Genomic DNA, 8,269 nt, shown 5'->3' with positions numbered 1-8,269 from the left:
ACCGAGTCCGTGAGGAACCCTCAGCCTGCCGAGGGTGCCGTGTCCCTCCTGTGGGAAGCCTCCCGAGTGATTATCCTCAACCTTCAGGGGAATACTGGTGTCTGCACTCATGACCACATTTATTCAGGCCATGGGGCAATAGAGGCCCAAGGCCCTAGCTTCTGACATCCATTGTCACCATGTCCCAGCAACCCGGGTCCCCAGGGCGCGTGGCTCAGTACTAATGGGGACAGGGACTGTGAATTTACTGCTCTCTGGTGCATGACCTGGGCCTGAGAACAAATCTAAAAGGGGAAAGACAAACTGCACACAATCCCATACAGGTACCAAGGAGCAGAAGCAGCCTCCCCCACCGGCCTCCTGGGTCCCGAGCCAGCGGCTGCTCTCACACCTTTGCGGGGGCACAGAGACCAAAAAAAAAAAAAAAAAAAAAAAAAAAAAAAGCAAACAAACACGATTAAAAAAAAACCCAAAAACCTAACTTTAAAAATTTTTTTAATTTATTTTGAGCAAAACAGGTGGAGAGGAGAAAAAAACACAAATGTTTCTATGTTCCCATCAACATGCTTTTTCCATCATGTCTAATCCTGCCCACGACCCTGAGAGGTAGATATTGTTACACACCCACCCCCATGTTATACAGCAAACAACTACCCCTCTGGGGAGTGACCCTGGTGTATGGGGTCACGATGTCACCCCAGGCCCGGCTGACAGCCCCCACATGTCACTGTAACAAGCCGTGTCCTGGGTGAATATGGGTGGCAGCGTGGGTGTCAGGGAAGAAGTCCGGAAGAAGTGAGGCCACGTGGATGTTGCCTGGCTCTGCCTCCCAGCACCTCCCTTTGAGCCTCAGTTTCCCCATCTGTAAGATGACAACATCTCCCAGTCTTGTGATTCTGTGGAAGAATGCAAAGGCATGAATCCAAAAGTCAGTTTCTGTAAGGTTCAGCGTTTCCTTTCTGTCTCTCTGGAACATTCCACGGTTGCTGTAATTAACCCCAAGGGCTCACACATTTGCAAAGCAAAATTAACTGCACTTTAAAAAGAACGCTGGAGAAGGAATGAGGAATATAAGGAATGGCAGCCATCTTTTTAGGGCTCAAATGACGAAGTGCTTCTTTTCGTGATATCTGAAGGTGCTTGATGTCCAGGCAGGGGGATGTTGCTTGGAATTTTGGAGGGCTGTGGCCAGACTTCGGGACATGACACTCCCTATAGTTGGGGAAACAGGCTGGAAAAGCCGAGCACCATCCCTTTGGCCTGAGCGCACTGCCGCGCGACAGCCACGGGGGCCGGGGCCAGGACTGTCACTGACAGCACCTCAGCAAGTGGCCAGAACAGACGTTAACCTCAGGCCCGGGCCAGGCCACAGTCTCCACATATAGGATTTCACCTGAGCCTACAACATCCTTCATCGTCTTATGGATGAGGAAACCAGTCACACGACCATCTGTGACAAGTCGTCTCGCTGCTGCCCCCCCCCCCCCCCCCCCCCCCCCCCCCCCGCTTAACGATGGTGAGGCTCAGCCACCAGCTGAGGCTGAGTGAGTGGCCAAGTCGGGACTTGAACCCAGGCCGCCTGTCACCGCCAGCCATGCTCTAGGCTGTCACCTGATGTGACTCTTTGTGCCGCTTCTCTAGAAGGCTGGGCAGCCTCAATGCTTCTCCCTGTGAGAGGACTGGCCTCTAGGGAAGGCTGGACTGAGCCAAGGGGCCGGGCGTCTGCCGCCTCCTCCCATCCCTTCCTGATTCCTGCCGTGCAATGAGAGATGGGTAGTCTCCTTCCAGGCTTCCCTGAACATTTGCTTCCCTGGCCCTATGGGAGAGGGGAGGCCTCCCTGCACCGAATCCTCTCAGATACATTTATAGTCAATGACAGACACCAGCAGAAACTCCACCCCAAGCCGGACAGCCTTCCCTCCCCCCTCCCCCTGGCCTCCCCTCTGACCCTAACCCGTGCCAGGCAGCCAGCCCCAGCCGGCCCCTCCAGGATTTACCTTGCCCGGGGGGGGGGGGGGGGGCCAGCCCAGGGCTTGGAAGCAACCAGCTGCCAACATAGAGTATGTCTCCCCAAGGACCCTCAGAACTAGCCGGGAGGGGCCCACATCAGCCGGGCCAGGGCTAAGGGCTCCTGTTCACTCGCACACCAGCTGAGGTCCTGTCCCTCAGCAGTGAGCCGGCACCCCAGAAAGGTGCTGGGCTCCTCCCTCGCCCTTCCCTGCCACCTGACGCCCTGCACGGCCGGGACTCCACCTGACTGGGTCTCTTTGGTTCTGCTCCTCATCTGTTCTCTCCGCCCACATGCCAGGCTCCAGAGCCTACCTTGCTCGGGATTTCAGTGGCCGCGTTGAATTTGAGTTTCTCCAGCTCAGAGAATCCTGCAGTCAATCCCCGGGATATGTCGGAGCTCATCTGGTCTATTCCTGCCCCAGAGCCTCACCATCCTTGACCCATGGAGATGGGAAGTCCACGCAGCTGAGTTTATCAGCGCCCCCCACCCCCGCCGCCCCCACCCCTGCTTGCAAGGCTCTCTGTTTATCACAGCGTGGAGAGGGGGAGCGGGGAGGGATGGGAAAGAAGAAACAGAGAGAAGTAAGCTGAGAAGGCAGTCTCGTACACAAGAATACAGTCGGAATGTGATTCTTGCGGTGCAGGAAGGTGCTGTCCCGGGGTTGCAGACTCAGTGAGAGGGTGACAGGGCCTGTGTGACAATAGCGTCGCGGCAGGCGCATGCCTGTACAAAGGGGGTCGCCACTGCTCAGATCTGTGTAGGATGACCGGGGCTCAGGCAAAGGTTCAGAGGAAGGCTGGAGAGGTAGGTGGGGTCAACCTGGCAGGGTTTCCTCCTCTCTTGTGGCTCCTTGACTCCCCCAGGTCAAATCCCACCTTCTTTGGCAAGTGTGTGGAACAGGGTTAGCGCAGCAGGCCCGAGACTGCCATCCTTTGAAAGGCCTGCTCACGAGGCTGGCCCTTGGCTGGGGTCTGGGAACTTGGATTTTGGGAATGCTCCCACGATTCTCTGAGAAGGGCTGGCTGCGCCTAAATCGTTTGCGCAAACAACATGGCTGATGCGAAAGCCCTGCTCTCCTGCGGAGAATCTGGTACATCTAGGCAGGGGTTACCTATGTGACCAGCCCCCAGGAAACACCCTGGGCTCTGGGTCTCTAATGAGCTTCTCTAGCAGACGATGTTTCACACACGCTGTCGTGACACGTCGCTGGAGGAGTTAAGCGTGTCCTGTGTGACTCAGCGGGACGAGGACCCTGGGAAGCTTTTGCTTGGTTTCCCATAGCCTTTGTCCTGCGCCGATGTTGCTCTGTATCTTTGCACCGTGACGGGTCTTAGCTGTGAGTCCTCCTAGCAAATCACACCAGGAGTGGTCCTGGGGACCCTGACCCAGGGACTTTCTCGGGTCACTCGGTGTCATAGTTAATCTCTTCTTTCTCAGGATCCTGCAGAAGAGAGAGGTTGCTGGGTGAAGGGTATTTGTAAACTCCTACCTAGCCTGGGCTCCTGGGGACCGTGACACTCACTGTTAATGGGGCGAAGCGAGGAGGGGAGATGCAGATGGCTTCGTTCCCTGAGGGCTTGCTTGCCACCAGGCCCCGCCCAGTGGGCTGCACGCCCTGAGTCCTCTCCTTCCGTCTGCAGGGTCTGGAGAGCCTGGGCATCTCTGGGAGCCACTGGCATCCAGGGGGGTGTCATAAGGTGAGGAAGAGGGCCTTCCCGCCTAGGCAACAGACCCCAAACCCCACGGATCCCCGGCAGTTCTTCAAACACAGGCTGGAGAGGAAGCTGCCGGAGGACCCCACGCCCCCTCTCCCTTTCTCTCCTAACACAACCTTCCATTTCTAGCGGGGCGCCCAGGTGCCGGACGAAGACCACCCTTCCCAGCTCCCTTGCAGCTCCCCGTGGCCAGGGGACTCCATGGTAAACAGCGGGATGTGAGCAGAAGTGATCGGAGCCACGTCCTGGTTGTGGCCTTCAAGAGATAAGGCCATGCCCTCCCCTCTCCTCCTTCCTCTCCCCACGGGCTGGAACATGGACGAGGTGGCTCCATCTTGTCCGGGCCGCAGCCAGGAGGCAGGAGCTGGGGCCCCCGGCACCCTGGAGTCACAGTCCAGCCCGGGACGGCCCGGGGCCTGACTGTTATGGAAAGAGACGTAACTGTTTATTTTGTTTAAGCCAGTGTTATTTTTGGTCTCTGATACAAGAGCCAAATCTGCATCCTAATTTTGAGGGTTTCAAGCTTTTTGGCCTCAACCACCGAAAGAACATTTAAAAAATTTTGTTTTAGGGGCGCCTGGGTGGCGCAGTCGGTAAAGCGTCCGACTTCAGCCAGGTCACGATCTCGCGGTCCGGGAGTTGGAGCCCCGCGTCGGGCTCTGGGCTGATGGCTCAGGGCCTGGAGCCTGTTTCCGATTCTGTGTCTCCCTCTCTCTCTGCCCCTCCCCTGTTCGTGCTCTGTCTCCCTCTGTCCCAAAAATAAATGTTGGAAAAAAAAAATAAAAAAAAAATTTTTGTTTTAATGTTTATTTATTTTTGAGAGAGAGAGAGTATGTGTAGGGGAGCGGCAGAGAGAGAGGGAGAGGGAGACACAGAATCCAAAGCAGGCTCCAGGCTCCGAGCTGTCAGCCCAGAGCCCGACGCGGGGCTCGAACCCACAAACCGCGAGATCATGGCCCTTAGCCGAAGCCAAGAGTCGGGCGCTCAACTGACCGCGTCACCCAGGCGCGCTTGTTTCATTTCTTTTAAAATGCCGTGTGCGTCTTCACTAAATTGTTGTCTGAAAAACAGTCTTGACGACGGTCTCCGCTGCTCTGCTCCCCTCAGCCACCAGCTTTTCCGCTTCTCTGCCGCCCGACCCATCCCCGGCACCACCCGCCTCGCGCCACCCTTTTTCCCCCCTTCCAAACAGTCGTTCATTCAACAAACATTTATGGAGCCTAAATCTTCCCCACTTCAGGCCCCCCACGTTCTGTTCCCTCTGTCTGGAAGGCTCTTCTCCTGCCTCACCACCACCGGACCCCCGGCAAGGACCACCTGGGCTAGCACCTGTCTCTCGCCAGGTGACGGTCGATAAATAACTTGCTGAATGAATAAATTCCACCTCAGCCCTGTTCGTCTGTCACTGGGACACCTGCAGCAGCCTCCAGCTTTGTCTTCTAGCCCCCTCCTTTCTGGCACTCTCAGTCCGTCTTTGTCATGGCTGCTATGGAGACAGGATCACTGCCTCCCTCTGATAAAACCCTCAGTGGCTCCTCATTGGCCACAGGGTAAGAGTCCATTTCTATTTGGCTCTTTGAAAGCCTGGTGATTTGGCCTCCACACTCCTCACTAGCATCTTCTTCCCCTTCCTCCCCATCTCCTGTGCCTCCGAGCCTCAGTGTAGGCTCCACCCCAACCTGAAAAGGTTCTCTGTTCTTCTTTGCCTGCGAAGCCCCTACACATCCTTCAAAACCCAGATCAGACATCGTGTCTCCCTCCCACCTCCTCAGACACGGAGGGTAAGCCACCTCTGTTCCTCCCTGGCCCCGTGCAGGCCTATGTCTTGTCCTGGAACACGGCACTGCATCACCCTGATGATTCCCTAGAGGCCTTGTCACAGCTGTATCCTGAGTCCTGGGCCTGGCACAGGGCAGGTAACTGGGACATACGTGTTAAATAAATGAACGACTGGATGAATGATCTTGCTCCAATTCAGCCCTGGCGTCACCATCGTCCAAAATATTTATCATCACTCCTGGTCCTGCCCATCACCATCGGGGATTCACTTCCCTTTGTTTGCTTGAACAATTTTATCCTTTCCTGGAGAACCATTCTGCAAACTGACTCCAAGCCAATGTATCCCAACTGTTTCTTGTTGGAAGCCAGAATGTCAACATTTTACATGAATTGCTGAAAACGTTATATTTAGTTAAAGGAAACAAGTCTTTGGTAATTTCTTTAATTGAGTAAATTTGGTGCATTCATCTCAGGCATATTGAGTTTTGGGCAAATTGGCCTACTTTCTGCCTCCTAAACTTCTCTCCCAGCTTCTACTTATATTTCAAAAGATGCATTCAAAGGAATGAATCTCTAAGGGTGCCAATGTGTCTTTGGGGGCAGAAATATCAGAGAGGCTTCCATTCCTTATCTTCCCTGCCCTTATCTGTATTTTACTTGGATTCACACCCCTGTGCTTTTCAATGTCAATTGAACGCTAACAGCACCAAGTGCTCACAGGCCCACGGGAAAGTGCACAGGGGCAACCTCGCTGAACTGCAATGGGGCCGCTGCTCTGGAGGGGCACCATCTTCCTCAGTTCTCTTTGGCTGTTTGGCCAGCAGCAGGAGGGTTTTGGAAACAGAACCGTACCGTCCAGGACAATTTGGTTGCAAGTGACAGAAACCTAATGCAGACTAACCTAGACAGAGAAGGAACGGATTAGTCCTCATGAAGGGGGTGGATATTGGCACAGCCCTTGGAAACGGAGGAAGATGTCTAGGAACCAGAGCCCGGGCATGGCAACTGTGAGGTGAACGAACGCCGGACACTGGCCATCTGTCACCCCCGGTTCACTCTGTTTCTTTTCAACCTGTTGGCCTCATTCTCTCTGGCCCGTGATGGGCATTCTCCACGTGGCAGAGAACGTGCTGCTCGAGCAGAGAAAAAGCTGCCCGCTCCCAGACTGTATACAGCAGTCCCAGCACAGGACTTGCACTGGATCGTAACCCTACCAGGCGGTTGGAGTGCTGTGATTGGCCGGGCCTGGATCACATGACCGCCCTTGTGCCTGGCACACGGCTCTACCACTACCAGAGGAAGCGACGCAGGGAAGCTTCCTGGAAAGGAGCCAACCCGACAGTGTTTTACACAGGAGGAGGGGAGAGTAGTTTAGCTTGAAGGAAAAACCTAGGGATGTGGATAAATGTCCCATCCTCCACTTGGGAGGACAGGATTTTTTTTTTTTTTAATGTTTGTTTATTTATTTACTTTGAGAGAGAGAAAGAGAGAGACCACAAGCAGGGGAGGGACAGAGAGGAGAGAGAGAGAGAGAACCCCACTCACACTCCACACTGTCAGTGCAGAGCCCGATGCGGAGCTCGAACTCACGAACCACGAGATCATGACCTGAGCCCAAACCAAGAGTCGGTCGCTTAACAGACTGAGCCACCCGGGTGCCCCAGGAGGCCAGGATTTTTAAAGATTCAGACCCACCACCAATTCCAACCTACTGACCTCACCCAGCCACACGTCCCCGTTGCAACTCACCTCCATTCCACTAGCTGCTTAGCGAGTAAATATTCCTAGAAGAGTTTGAGTGAATGTTTGCATATACGGCCCATACTCCTGGGCCTGCCGCGTCCCCGCCACCTGGAACACGCGCCACCGCATGTTTCCCCTTGTTTTGATCATAGTCATCCTTTAAGGCCCAGTTCACGTGCTGCCTCTTCCATGAAGCCTCCCCGGATCCCACAACGCCAGAAAGGAGTTTCCAACAAGCAGTCCATCACATAGATGGGACGTCGTGAGCTCTCCGTCCCGGGAGCTTTCAAGCACAGGTCTGTTTGTGGAGGGGGGGGGCACCGTGGAAAGCTGAGGACCTCAGGGACGTGGCGTATAGTCTCCCAGGGCTGCCGTAACAAATCACCCCAAACTGGGGAGCTTAAGTCAACAGAAACTTACTCTCCCACAGTTCTGGAGACCAAAAGTCCAAAATGAAGGTGTCGGTGGGGCTACTTACTTCCGGAGACCCTGAGGGAAGCCAGCCAGGCCTCTCTCCTAGCTTGCAGGGGCCGTCGGCAAGAGTGGCATTCCTGGGCTCACAGGTGCCTCACTGTCACCTCTGCCTCCCTTGCCGCGTGGTGTTCTCCTCTGTGCCTCGTTGTGTCCTCTCTTCCTCTTAACAAGGACACCAGAGCCCACTCTAAATCCAGAATGATTTTATCTCAAGACTCTTAACTCATTACGTCTGCAACGACTCTATTTCCAAATAAGGTCACCTTCTGAGGTCCTGGGCGGACACAAATGCGTGGCAGAACTAGTCGACACACTGCAGGGATCCTGTGTAGGACAAACTCAGCACAGGCCAAAGTGGCTGCAGTAGAGGCTGGACAGGCAACTGGAAAGCACAGGCCTCAGCCCCGGTCATCATCAGATCCAATTTTCAACAGAAGCCAGAGATCTGGGTTTTTTATGTAAAACATCTAGATTTTTAAAAAATGTTTATTTATCTTTGAGAAAGAGCATGAGCAGGGAAGGGGCAGAGAAAGGGGGACGGAGGATC

General features: G+C 54.5%; 1 long non-coding RNA gene across 2 annotated transcripts; it reads right to left on the bottom strand.

Moving 5' to 3' along the window:
- Positions 1-478: 478 nt before the first annotated feature.
- LOC111557073 lies at positions 479-7,953 on the bottom strand. 2 transcript variants are annotated; one of them, XR_006587007.1, is made up of 3 exons: positions 7,255-7,953; positions 2,323-3,452; positions 479-896 (listed from the first exon to the last, which is right to left on the bottom strand). It is a non-coding gene; the product is annotated as an uncharacterized LOC111557073 (long non-coding RNA). The 2 variants fall into 2 exon arrangements; XR_006587008.1 differs by having other exon boundaries at positions 7,727-7,953.
- Between the last annotated feature and the right edge of the window lie 316 nt (positions 7,954-8,269).

This window comes from Felis catus, chromosome D2 (genome assembly GCF_018350175.1).
Source record: "Felis catus isolate Fca126 chromosome D2, F.catus_Fca126_mat1.0, whole genome shotgun sequence".
Taxonomy (NCBI): domain Eukaryota; kingdom Metazoa; phylum Chordata; class Mammalia; order Carnivora; family Felidae; genus Felis; species Felis catus.
This window is presented reverse-complemented; position numbering and strand designations above follow the sequence as displayed.